Raw genomic sequence first — 14671 nt, forward strand, 5'->3', positions numbered from 1 at the left:
ACAATTTGCTGTACAAGGACTCTTGGAGAAGGGAAGTTTTATCCTACCAGGTTTTTTCCCCATATGTTTTCAACTAAGTTAACAAAGTACATTAACAAGATACATAATGCATTAACTTCAAAGGATAAAAAAACCCTAGAAAAACAAATCCTACTTTTACATACCCAGTGGTATAGTTAGCAGTTTCAAAATCAAGCCTTCCAACATTAGAAAAAGCTTGAACCTCCTTGCAGCCCATTTGAGCCTTGAGCCACTCTTTTGCAGATTCTAGGGCCTCAGCATAAAAGCCGACTTTCTATCCTGTCTCCTGTCCCCTGGACACTGCTTCCTTGTCCAGTCCATCTGCCACCCCCACTCTCCCTGTTGCCTTCTGTGGCCTTGCTGCTCCTCCTCAAAGGCAACTACTGGGTCATAACCAAGTTCCCAGTGACAGCCTCCAACAACATCTAGAACTAAATGTCAGAAACACAAAAGGCATAAAGCACATACGTTTTCCTTCACACAAATGGTTTCTAGCTTTCTGTCTTTCCCCTATTGATCATAGAACACCTGTCAGCCAAGCCTAATCTACCCCTTTAAATGCCCAGAAGGTTTTCATACCTTCATCAAATGCAATTCAGAAGCTGACAGGTTTTTTCACTGACATCTATATCTTGTCTCAGTTATCAGATTCCATCCTGAGTCTAAATTTTATTCTTTTGACTCATCTCAGAAGCACAACACTTCAAAAAGAAGATTAATTTATTCTACCCAAAACCTGTTTATGACTCAGTGTGGACATCCCCAACACACTGGGCAGGTTTAGCAGTAGTTGTGTTACTAGCATCTTTCTTACTGCACATGCTTATTGTTATTATTTCTTGGCCTTGGACCTCTGCAAACTGTACACTTGAAACAACCAATAGATAATACAAAGGATTTTATCCTCCAGTCCACAGAGCCTCTGCAATGACCTACTGCTAAGCTCCCACCACCAGGAGTCAGGAGAACTACTAACTGAATGACTTCTACAACAACACCGGTATCCAGGTGTGAAAGTAATATCCATGAGGAGAATGATACAGCATGTCAAAGCTAAGTGATGAAGTAACAGCCAGGGAGCAGTTCTCATCTGGAAATAAAAAGTCCAAACTTTTTATCATGAGCAGAACCTTAATAAAATTGAGTAAAAAGTTTATTTTTGCTTTTTAATCAGTTGGTTTTGTTCAAATAAATGCACATTTTTCTCTTCTCAAATCTTTTTTTAGACAGGTATTGGATTTGAAATTTCTACTCAAAGTAATGCTACCAAGCCTTGTGGTATTGCCCCTGAATTAGACTGCAGCCATCAGGAAGGCAGGGATCATGCTTCACCTATTCCTAAAAGTATGAAGAACACTGTCAGTATTATATAAATCATAATAAAATTGAAATAAAATAAGAATACATCCCAGCAGAAAGATTAAATGAAGACTGGACTGTGAACAACTCAGGTTCCCAAGACAGATCCAAGTGTTCTCTAGATGGTATCAGAGGAGATTTGTGGGAACTGATGGTGTGGATCTCTGTATCAGTAGATCTGATACAGTACTTCACTCTCATAAAGCTAAAACTAAAAAGCATGTAGACTAAGAGTAATGTAGCCTTTCAAATTATGATAGAAGCATTAAGGTCATAATGAAATAAAAGGAAATTCCATGTTTGTAAACTTCATATTGACTTAAAATGAATAAAGAAGAAAGTCTTAATAATGCTTGAAGAAAAATGTCATACTGTACTCCATACAAGTTTTACATATTTTCACATTTTTTGTAAGTAAGTATAAATATGCTAGTAAATAAATAGGTAAGATAATCTCATAGAAAAAAGGTCTCAGATATGGCTGGGTTGTACCATTACCACCTTAATTTAGACATATGTGAGAATACATGTATGAACACAAACCAAGTCTTCCACCATGCCAAATATGGCCATAATACATTTAAGTAGTTTCTATATCCTTATTCTGTTTTCTACTTTTGGTGGCCAACAAAAAATACTGGAAACTACTTTCTAAAATGAGAGACAGACAAACACTCAAAAGGTAGTACCAAAGACACTCCTGTAAACAGGTAACTCAAACTTTTGTTAGCTACCATGTAGTACTTACGCATATCACAATAAACAGTTCCAAGAAACTATCAAATAAAGGAGATACATATGCATTTTAGAGAAGGTCAGTCTTGCAGTAAACATTTTAGTCATGATCTTGAAAGATCTGGGCTTGGTGAACTGGATCTAAGCCTAACTCCTATGGGACACACAAAATCACTCACAATCTCTCTGTAACTCTGGAAGTAATAATACTGCCTTTCTCTCACCTTTTATTGACCTGCCTTTTTAGACAGCAAGCAATCCAGAGCGGGAACTGTAATTGTGTTTGCATGTACAGATATACATATAAAAATGTAAACCAGATACAGAGAGATACATTATAGATAGATAGATACGTACGTATACACACACATTTTTATCTATAAAGTATAGTATGCAGGACAAAGGGAACTCTGTGTCAATAGAAACCAACAGCTTCTAGGTGATACTGTAATACACACAGCAAAAAATAATATATCTTTGCACTCTGAAAGGGATGCCCTTTTCAAATATGCTGCATCTCTTTTGTCTCTGGCAAGTAGGCTTGCAAGGGGGCTTTTATTATGTTTCTGATATGTACTCTGTATCATCTTTTAGAATAGTTAAACAAAGCTCAGTCCCTGTATCCTCTGAATAAAGTGATGACAGCCAGAGAGAAAGAGAGGACGTTTTCATATACAGCATTTGAAGTTTGAGGTCTTTGCTTTAATTTAATTTTGGAATTTATCTGAAATCAACCACTGCATATTTTTACTTTTGAAATAATTATGATAAAGTTATGTAGGTAAAATGTACATACTGCTTTTTCTCTCTTAGATACACTCACAACATAGCAAATTATACCCTTTGAAATACTGAGTTCAACTATTCCAAAATATTACGTATAACAAAGAAAGCAAATTACTCACTCCACAACATCCTTCTTACCTGCTGCTGAAGTGTATAAAGATCTCCTTTTCTAATTTACTGTCACCTTACTAGAAATATTTAGACCAATTAAAAATATTTCAATTTGAGTGACAGATCACCCTTCAGTGTCATTCCAGGACAAATGTGTCACCTATTTTTATATTCTTCTTTGATCCCAAGAGTTTTACAATCACGCATCATTCTTTGACTTTTTTCACAACCGTCCATTTAGAAACCTCCTGACAACTAAACATTGGCAGTGCATGCCACAAAATTACCATTGTTCCTCCCCATCATGAACAAATGTAATAAACCTCTAACTGCAAATCAATGTCTACACTTTGTAACGTGTATAATTACAGTAGGAAGAAGCACACAAGACTGTGAAGATTGTGAGTAGAAGGTTTGTCAGTCATTTCTAGTCACTGTTTATATTTTGTACTTTCAGAGAGCACTTGGAATAACAAAATAATTCTGTTTGAAACCTACAACACAGATCTCACAATTATCATATCAACAATACACTTCTGTATCCACAAAGCTTTAAGTATTCTCATGGAGAAACAGGGGTATCACATCTCACCTGTCCTCCACCAAGAAAGCTTGGTATAAATAGTGTAGAATTTAAAAGCACTACACAATAAAGATACCAGTGTCTGACAAAACCATTATTTCACGGAGAGGTATGATACTTCCCTCCGAAAGGCAATAAAAAGTAAATTCCACACTGCACTGTACATAAAGAACAGTTAAAATGAAAAATTTGTTGTGTGACATCCCATGTTGTTAACAATATAGGCAGATCAAGATAAGTGGGTGGATTTGGATCATCATCAGAAGACACAAGGCCATATTTGCCAGTCTATTATGTCATGTTTCTTGAATTCATGAACCCAAGAGTGCAATAACTTTTTGTGACATGATGGAGAAGTTACATTTTATACATGCTCTAAATACACAGGCAAGATAAATGAATTAAAACCAGCAACCATATTGGGTTTTTTAAATGTTATTGAGCAGTATAGCATATGGATAATTCTGAAGTCTAAAGTATACAAACCATTCACAAAATAGCAATGGTAAGAAAATTGTGATTGCCAGATGATTTATGTCAAATCAGCCCCTACCTTTGTAAACCAAAACAGTGGGAGAATATGAGTAAGAAAATAATGTTTAAATAGATTCTTCATGAAGTTAAAAGGGAGCACAGTACCAAAATCACATATGCTTTGTCTGGAGTTGATGACGATTGACTCAAAAGGCTGTCCCCTTCTAAAAATGACTTATCCCATTTGGAAGGGCTAAAACATTTTAGGAGCAGTGGTTAGTCACATTTCCCTTCAATCATTCCTATTCAAAACACAGGTAGATTTTTTTTAAAAAGTGGAAAGAATGATTTTAAGAGAAAATAGTGGTAAAGTTGTTAGAAAATGCCACAGTTCTATCCAAAAAATTTAACTTTTATTATCTGACCAATTATTAGTTGCTTTGATGTAATTGTATTTATCTTTAATCACTAAAAATGTGTACAATTTTGAACTTTCAAACCTATGCTTTAACAATATGCTAATTACACAGTTCAGATGATCTGGAAAGAAATCCATTTTGCACTGATAATATAAGGGAGTGACAGTACAATTTACATTAAGAAATGTTTTCTCATTTTTCTCAAAAATTGGTTTGCACTCAGCCGGAGAAATCTAAATTCGACCAACAGGCATCCCTCCCTGCTTCTCCATGGTTACAAAGTAACATGGCAATCTGAATGACGAACAAGATGCACATAAGAATGGGTTACAAAAACTGCTCTGGACACAGGTAGAAGGGCATTTGATATTTTTTTCTGTAATCTGATTAAACAGATGATTACTTGTATAGAACAATATTGAAATGCTACTAGCAGACAATGCTCAGTGACATTATTTCAAACATTTTGAATTAGCTATTCCAAATTGTCTAAATTAGCCCCCAGGGCAGCTGGCCAGTTCCAACTGGAGAAGCTAATATAAAGGTTCCCCTTTTGCTTATGGCTTTCTCACATACCTTTCTTTACTCCTATTTTAACAATACCATACCACAGCATTCTTTTGGCACAGGTTTTCCTGACATATTAATACCAACCTGTATAGACAGGGCTTGTAAGGGTTATTGGTTCATTGTGATTTTCCTTTTAGTGTTCAAGGGATACAGACTGCATCATCTGGGAGATGGCACAGTGAGAATTCTGCTTCTTGGCATGCTGCTCTTCATCAACTACAGACATATAAGCACATGAAATTTGAGGGCTAAATACAGTCTTGATTTATTCATTTGATTCAGAGCTATCTTGCCAGTTATGAGAAAAAAAACCCCACAAACATACACATAAGTTATCCTTAGAGTGATACGTTTCATTACTTTGTGGATTCGTGGGGAAACACAGAAAATGAGTTTCCCAAGATTTTGGGACCATGTAGCTTTACAGATACAGCTGCACCACTGCTGCAATGTAGTCACAGTCATTTGATGTAATATTAAACCTGTACCTTTGCATAGCGAAGATAAAATTAATGCATTGTAATGATGTGCCACAGATAAGGCTAGTATTTCCTTAGAGACACAGCCTAAAATAGTCTCTCATCCAGAAGTGCAGATCCAGAGTTTTTCAAGATTACCAACAATAGTGGACAGAACAGAAAAAAGATCACAAGGATGGGCAATTTGAGCCAACGATTACAGACTATCACACCAACACTTTTGCAATTTTACTTAATAAAGGATGTTTATTTAAATAATTTAGAGTCAACTTATCAAATAATTCCATCAGACAAAACTTGGCATTTTGTAAAGAACATTTTGCATATGGGAACACCACTTTCAGGTAACCATTTCCTAGCTTCTATTTGTATTATAAATGTATTCCTCACAGGGAGGAATAGAACTTGAACACCAAATTAAAACCACCATTATAAGGAGACTTAACAAGTGAGAAGACAGAAGCATTTAAGCCTGAGGATAAAAAAAAAATAAATCATCATAATATAATTCCACAAAATAAAAATGAGGTTAATCTGAAACCTATGAAAATTAATATCAAGATTTTAATTGACCTCAGCAGGTTTCAGTTAGGCCCTGCATGTTTAACATTATGGTTCAGTGTAATTTTGCAGTATTTCTAAAGAATGCTCACCCCATCACCACTTCACCTTCTCTCAGCAGTGTTTCAATGTCCACTGAAATTGAGGTGTCTGAAATTACATCCTTCTTTGCACAAACACGCTTTCAAAGGTATTTTTGAATATTCAAAATAATTTTTTACAGTTACTGTTCTTCCTTTAAAAAAAGAAAGGCATGATGAATGTGAAACTGCAGTGATTTGCTCTGGAATAAGTTAGGGTGATAAATTGCGGACTCTGGAAAAAAAATACAGAGGAAATCAATGGTATTTTCAAACACACACACAAAATTCACTACAGCAGAACATTTCAACCCTTACAGTGAGAACCACTCACACAGCATGATTGTGGGATGGAAGAGGTGGAAGATATCAATGGGCCTGTTTAAAGTTCAATTTCAACTGAGGGATTTGTTTTGGAAGTGAGGGCATGTTAAAAAAACCTGAACATTTCAAACCTACATTTTGGGTTTTAGATCACCGGAATGACTTCATAACTACAAAATATTTGTCTAAATTAGAATTCCATCGCAGCTTTTTCACCCAAATTTTCTGGAGTCTGTTTTTACATGCAGAAAAGTGGTTCGTTTGTTTTGGGTTTTTTTCTCCAGGAAATGGGAATTCCAACAGCTTAGCAGTTAACTGACAGTTTAACACCTCTTTCATTTTTACTCCATTCCACTAAACCTGAAATCCACACTCTAGAAACAGTGAATTTGATCAGTATTTGAACCTGAACACTTCACTGTTTCAGGCTTCCTAGGCAGAGGAAGAGTATGATAAATTAGAGTCAGTATATCATGTGTCTGTTCACTTCCCTGGCACTACCTGTTTGAAGCTACAAGAAGTCATAATCTGCCTGTTGCTGTATCATAGTCCTTTAATGATTCCAAAGCATGTACAATGAACAAGCTGAGGGTAACACCTCACAGTTGTCCTTGTCTCCTTGTTCCACTTTTTTTTGGTGTTCATTTTTACAGGAGAAAATCGTAAAATGTTTGCAGAAGTTGAAGAGACAAATAAAGAAAAGAATAAAAATCTGTTTATAATGGAGAACAATACTAATGGCGATGGAATCCTAGAGACAGCACATTTGAAGTACGCCTGTTACAACGATGGTCTTGTGATTCGGGTATTTGACATCACATACCTGAAAATCTTCAGTGCCTGCTTTTGCAGGCTTGCCTCTTCTCTTGCACTAGGTCTGTGAAACAGAACAAGGGAAAAAGATCAATTCCTATCTGTAAGAAGGTTGTGTCACCTATATTCAACACCACAATGCTGACACTGCACATAGACATATATACAAATGATTACCTGATTCATGTAGTCCAGTTCCAGAAATGCAGGCTGCTGTGAGTTTTCTACCTAATACCTCTCATTTTGGCATTTCTGCTGCGCTACTGGCAGCCCCCGACAGAAGAGTATCTGATGTGCAATGCTCCATCAAGTGAAATTCCCATTTGGTCTTTTTATCTCATGTAGGACTCTGCACAAGTAATACTACAAAACATCTCTCACCTGCAAACGATTTACAATAACATCATCAAGAATGTATTTCCCGTGATCCACTTTACCTTGCAGGAAAGTAGCATTCAACGTGTAGAATTTTTTTTAAAAGAAGAAATTACCACAAATTCCAGTCATTATGTTTTTTTATATTATTGCTTTCTCTCCTTTCACACATGTTTACATTCACAGCAGTTACACCAAGAAAAGATCATCCAGGAGTTCATTTATACAATTCACCTACCAAAAGACATTGCTAATAACAGAACATTTTCTGGGGGTCTGCCTGAGGGCTCTGGGGTTTAAACTGCTGTGCTGGCCTTCGCTTACCAATGGAGAAAAGTTGCTACCAATTATTTTATCTCACCCACCCTGCACGCCTCTTGTACATAATTACATTTTTGAGGTTTTAAATCTCTGCTAAAGGCACTAAATGTAGATGTATGCTGGGTAAGTTGTAGAAGGGAAATCAGAGGCTGGCTAAATGAGTGCTGGTCAAAGGACTGAGTCAAATCATTCTGAAGTCATGATCTAAAGCACACTAATGGACAGTTACTAACAGCAGTTAGACAATGTACGGAACTTGCTAACCCACAATAGCATGTTCACATATCCAGACCCTTAATTCTAAACCATAATTTTTCCATACTAAGTGATTTTTTTTTGATCCTGTACTGCGCATTATTAATTAGAGAACATAATTATGTTGTAAATCAGATTATCTACTTGAAAAATAATTGGGAGAAGGTGGGCCAGAAGGGTAGTGAGGAGAAGGGTTATATGGGCTATTTACCCCTGCCTCAGCTCCATATTCATGTATTACATATAAATGAAAGTGTAGAAGAAAAAAAAAGAAACAACTTGCTCGGTCCCTGTAACTGTTCCCCTCCTCTTCCCTAGGAGTGTGCGGGTGCACAAGAGTGAGTACACACAGGTGACCCAGGAATATGAGCAGTATGTGTCTCCACCTCCTTCAATGACGCCTTCTCTTTTTACCTTGTCTGATGTTATTTGTTCTATCAACCTAACACAACTCTTGCTATCAAACCTCCTTATAGTTACAAGTACAAAACTTCTGTTTACACAATAAACCAAAAAATGTATTCCCACTACACAGAGCATCATTGCTTTTTGAAAAAGTCTTTCAGTTTTCTTCTTTCTTCTCATTCACCTTCAGTCTCACCTCCTCAGATATTTCTCTTGATTTCTGCAAAAACAGTGTCAGAGAATCCTAAAATTCCACGTTACTGGAACTAACCATAGAGTACTACAGACCTTGCCACTAAGTACTTTGTCAACACACTGTGTACTGCATGGAAATCCTTTAGAAATTCTCTCTTTTTTTTTTTTTTGTTACTTTTATCAAATGTCTTATTGTTTCATACTGAAATGTGTAAGCAAAATGGAATTCAGAAAGTAAAACCATTCAAAGGCAAATAGTTCTAAAAATTCTAATAAAATTGTACCCAGCTCAGGTAGCCACAAGCATCTTGACTCAATCATCTCAAAATCCATAACAAATACGTTTAATTTGTTCTCTTCAACATAAATGTTCTCAAAATTCTCTAGATGATTTTATGTTTTTCCCAAGTAGAAATTCATTTTCCTTTTTACAGTTAGCCCTTCTATGTATGTCCCAAACACGTTTGGAATGACTTCCAACTTTTTCATTCATATGCACTTCATCCCAGTCTTCAAGATGTCAGTCAATTCTGGCAACATCCAACTTGCTTGCCTCTAATAATTTTAATAAACTATAATTTAGAGACTGCTGTGTATGTACAGCACCACAACATGTTTTGACTGTCTGGCAGCATTCATGTCCAAGTAGTTAAACTGGATGTGTCTGGAGAAAAAAGTTTTGGGTAACAGTTGAGCGATATTTGACTAAAATATAAAGATTGTAGATCTAAATCTAAATCATCTGTATTTCTTAATATTCACTCATAAATTTTATAGTGCTCTCAGAAAAAAAATATAATTTTTTGTCCTACAAGATTTGTCATCTTCCTTCCTTTCATCTCATTGTCATTAAAGTGTCCCTAGTATAGTCTGTAGCCATTATATTGTTTTTATACACTACTGAATACAAATAAGCCCTAAACCAACATTTTTTGTAAAACACACCAAGGCAGCTATTCACACCCTTGGAATGAAAACCAAAAAGTATTTTACAAAGAGCTCGTGCTTTTCATATTCTCAGGACAAATAGTAAAGCAAATTCTACCTTTAAGTTACCACTTTGTGTTGAGCCCCCCAGGAAAACAAGGAGGCTTTGTAGTTTTCAAAAGATTGGCATGGTGTTTCCTACAGCTCACATTGCCAAGCAAATGTGTATCATTCACAGCTACCCCGGTAAGAACGGGTGGTGGGTTGACCAGACCCAGGTCAGACTGTCCTGTAGATTATTCTTTTTCCGGGTCTCAACCACATGAAATACATAACATCACCAAATGCAGTCAAACAACATAATGATCAATCTATGTCTGCTCTTTGTAGGCATATCTCTTCATGCAAAGGTGCAAATGTACCTCTTGCCTCATGGTGACATCTGCTTTTCTTTTCTCATTCATCTAGGCACTTGGCACACTAAGCCGAAGTTACTCCAATATACTGTCTATTGTATTAGAAATACAGGGTGTTTGCCAAAGCCTTCCTTGAACCATGTTTAAGACCGCTGAGTTGTCCGAAATGTGAGTTTACTTAGATTTAGTCCTTGTTTCAATTTTGGCAACTGAAATCAAAGATCTCTCAAGTAACTTGTGTACAATCAGGAAATGTCACATGGTGAAAATAAGAGGTTGCTACATCTACCACAGTCTCTTAATTTTGATGCTAAAATTTTCCCATTTTGCCACTTACAACATGTCTTCAGAAAGTACAATGCCAGTTTATGCATTTCAGGCTCACATGTTTATTATGCCAGAATGTGATTATTTTGGATTCCCCCCTCATTCCCCAGCACCTCATACTATCTAGCCTGGAGATGGGAATCAAATATTGAAACTGTATTGGTTAAATTACTTTGCCCAATTTGCAGGAAGTGTAAATTCATTTCAAGATTATATATATATTTTGATGGTTTTTCAATTGAAAAATGACTTGCAGATTTTTGTGCCATATCTTAGGGCTGTAGGTAAACAAGTACCGTTATGGCCAGTGTTTTTTCCTCATTGGTAATTTTACTTTAACTTAGCATGATGCCATGTGTACAGAATTCCTGGCTGATCTCAGCGTACATTTACAGATTAATATTTAAAGCATAATTTATTGATTAATATGTGAATGCACTACACCACTGACCCTAGTCTCGTGAAACAAAGACTATTTGTGCAAAGGGATGGGAGATTCCTGGGTACGCCGACCGTTTTCACTGACCATTCCAATGCAAATAAAAATTCAATTACTATGCCATCTCACAGTTTCAACTAATAAAAATGTAAAATTTTGAACCAAAAGCTTTTCTTGAGTTGTATCGTTAAGAAAAGTGCCGTTTGCATTAAAATATACTTTGCAGTTTCTGAAATGCAACAGATGGTTATGCCTTCTCTTGAAAAATATGAAAACAGTGTCACACACTTCACAAACAGTCCATCCATAAGCTTGTGTTTCAAAAGACTATGATTAAAGACAATATATCTTCCAGCAGATTACCGTACAACTATGAAAGAGAAGTATGCAACATCAAATGAACTTTCACTTATCCGCAATTTCACCCCCAGTCATCATATATATCATTGGTTTCCATGCATTACTCCACTTGGAATTTCTCCCAAAGGATGATCCAGTCAGTAGTAAAATCTCAAAAATATAAAAAAAGTCACAGTTGGTTGAAACAGAACATTTGCATGCCAGGCACAGAACACAGTTACACATATATAGGGGGTTTATCCACATTGTCATTTGGTATTGGGGTAGTTTCACATAATTAATGTGGGTTGTTTTTTAAAAAATTATTATTAGAAGCTTATTATTGAAGTACACAGCTCAAAGTTCCGCAGGGAATGTCACATATCCTCTAGATGTCTCTGGAGATTAATTCTGAGAACACTATAACTCTGAGTAGGATCCATTGTAAGGAGTCAATCATTATATTAGCATTATAACTGTTATTCGATGTTTTCTCTGTTGGAAGAAACAAAATATTTTTGTGTCTGCAGTCTTGACTCCAGGCTACCCCCAACATGCACACTAAGCTGTTTTTTTCTTTTAGATGTGTTTCCATCTTGAGATTTACCTCTGCATTTTAACAATATTATTTACTTTTGTTAACATTTTGGTTACTTATAGAAATATGGTGTAGTTCTATAATAATTCTTTGATAAAGCCACATTAGAAACCAACATGGGCAAAGTGTTGGGCAAAAACTGCGTGGCTGATCTTTCACTATAGGAATCCGGTTTACAAAGCTGCAAATTTCATTACTGATTTTTCAGTACCCTGAGTATCATTATACTCACAACTCTCAAAATGTAAATGTCCACACACTTTGGATTTACATAATTTATTTTACCATGTTTGCCACTACAGTCATGGAAACAGAAAATTCCCTTGTGATAATAGTTTTCCATAGTTTTATAAGTGATTGTACCTTTGTTTCACACCAACCTCTGCAGATAAAATACAGTCTGCTACATGCAGCAGTATAGTGCTCCTCTGTATTGGACAAAGGTGTAACTTAGTCGGAACTCACTGGTGTCACTTCCCATTTACTTCAGCCAGCTTTGAACAGGCGTTTAGGAGACAGGCCCCGAACAGCGTGACTGTGTTTGCATGGCCATTCGTATCTGAGGGAATGACAACCTTTCCTTGATGAGATGTGCAATATGAGATCCATACTTTGGGCAGATGGCAACCCAAAATTTAAGTGGACACGTTTCCCTGAGAAGACCATACGGCTCTGCACTTTTGTAAGCTGGAAATGCTACAGAAAGATACTTGTTTGCAGGAACAAAAAATGCCACTTCTTGTATCAAACAGCAATCTGTACTTACAGAAAATAAGTCATCACTAGAGAGAAGCTCTTTTTCAGTGTTTTTGGTGTTCAGTAGTCACCTTCATTTGTGATTTTCCTTGTTAAAAATACATCATCGAGAGCAAATGCGTTCAGTGTAAAAAGACATGACAACAGAAAACAGCCTTTGGTCAAGATAGAAAAAGAGCCTGCATGGCACAGCACAGTAGTTACTAGCTAATGTATAAACTCCTTAAAAGCAAATTTACTTCATTGTAAAAACAGTGATTTTAGCAAACTTGGTGCTTCTCCAGAAGTATAAGTAGGGAGAAAAGCAGGAATAAAAAAGAGACCTTTTGATGAGAGATTATGTACCCTCTACAATCGAGTAAATTTAGTTGCTGTTGCAGCAGAGGAATGTGATAGGAAATTTTAGAGTTGAAGGAGAAATGTCACAGTATTTTGATAAGAGAGCGATGAACTTTTTTTCCCTTGTGCCATTATCAAGGCGAAGTGAACAAAATACATCATTTATAACCCACTGCTCTACCATTATCTCCTGGTGAGACACTTGTTTTAAAACACACAAGGACCTTTTTTCTCTAAGACTAAAGCTCTCTGTGAGGCTCAGTCCTCCTTTATAACCATGAAAGAAAGTTGACACTTGTGTGGGCCAAAGTTTCCAGGCAACCACACAAGGGCACTTATACACCCTCCAGGTCACCCCTCGTTCTGAAGTACAGAGGAAGCATATGAACAGTATATGTCCCTTTGATCACAGATACCATCTAAAACTGATGTGGAGAGAAAATCCTGCACTTCCGAAGAAAGGCACTACAGTCTCCTCAAAGCTTTTTCTTACCTAATATACACGGAAAGTAAAGGTTAGCATGTTAGCGCAAAACTGCTAAAATATTTTTTCTCTTACTAGCTACAAAGTGCCACTGACTCTCCTGACATTTAGTACTCTTGCCTAGGTATTCTTGTTCTATGTTTTGGGTTTTTTTAGTATTAATCTCCAGCACAACAGCACAGTTGATTTACTGCACAATGCTCATTCAGCAAACCTATACTCAAGCATAGAAATGTGTATGAGCACCAGAACTATGTACTAGAGAGCACTCAGTGCCGGGGACTTCAAGTAGGGGCACAGATATACACAAAATTCCACACCACTTCCATATCCATATACTAAACCCACAATATAAACAGAAAATTAGAAATGTACCCTTTTAATTTATGTTGAATAAGAAAGAAAACAGCTGTAGTCAAAGTCTGGTGCTAATTAGTATAACCAATGTCTGTTTAGTAGAATTAAATGTCTGTTTTAACAGAATTAAATGTCCATGAGACTAAGCTACCATACCAGAAGATAACAGGGTGCAATATTCTGGAAACCCTCTCATTTGTACTCACATATTTTATTTGTCCTGTAGTATGAAAGTCAGCTTCAGACATAAGCAGCCAATTTAACTTATTTCATGAAAATAAATAAAAAACTTGTTTCCAAAATGGCAGGCAAATTTATGGGACCCCTCAGGTTATTCTACTACTCCTACATACAACGTATTTAACAGGTCAAATGGTTTGTCTTGACTGTTAATAGTAATGCATTTGCTGAGTCAATGGGGAAAAAGGCATACTATGTGAACAACAAGGAGAATAATAAGAAAATAAAATGCAAAGTTATTAATTTACATTGAAATGTAGCACACTTCGTTCTAACAGAAAATTAAGAAAAATGCAAGAGACAAGCCTAATTATAATAAAAATGACTGCTTCAAGATCTTTTTTAGATGCACAAACGCAGGATATAGGTTTATGTAAATACTTACCAAAGTACGCAGCAGACAACAGAACCTGAATTAACTGCCACCCTAAGTTTCAGTTGCACAAGAAAAAAAGTGAGAGTGAAAGCTATAGATTTTGAACTATTTATCAAACTTTTCATCTGGAGACAGGTATGTATAGAAACCTGTATAAAAAACTCCAAAATAAAACAAAACAGAACACTATTTCTATTTTCTTCTTAT

At 36.1% G+C, this 14671-nt stretch overlaps 1 protein-coding gene across 3 annotated transcripts in view; it reads right to left on the reverse strand.

Moving 5' to 3' along the window:
* The window catches only part of ZFPM2 (zinc finger protein, FOG family member 2), a 321981-nt gene that overhangs the window by 176652 nt on the left and 130658 nt on the right, over positions 1–14671 (reverse strand). The gene's annotated exons all lie outside the window — the stretch shown is intronic.

This window comes from Falco peregrinus, chromosome 3 (assembly GCF_023634155.1).
Source record: "Falco peregrinus isolate bFalPer1 chromosome 3, bFalPer1.pri, whole genome shotgun sequence".
Classification (NCBI taxonomy): domain Eukaryota; kingdom Metazoa; phylum Chordata; class Aves; order Falconiformes; family Falconidae; genus Falco; species Falco peregrinus.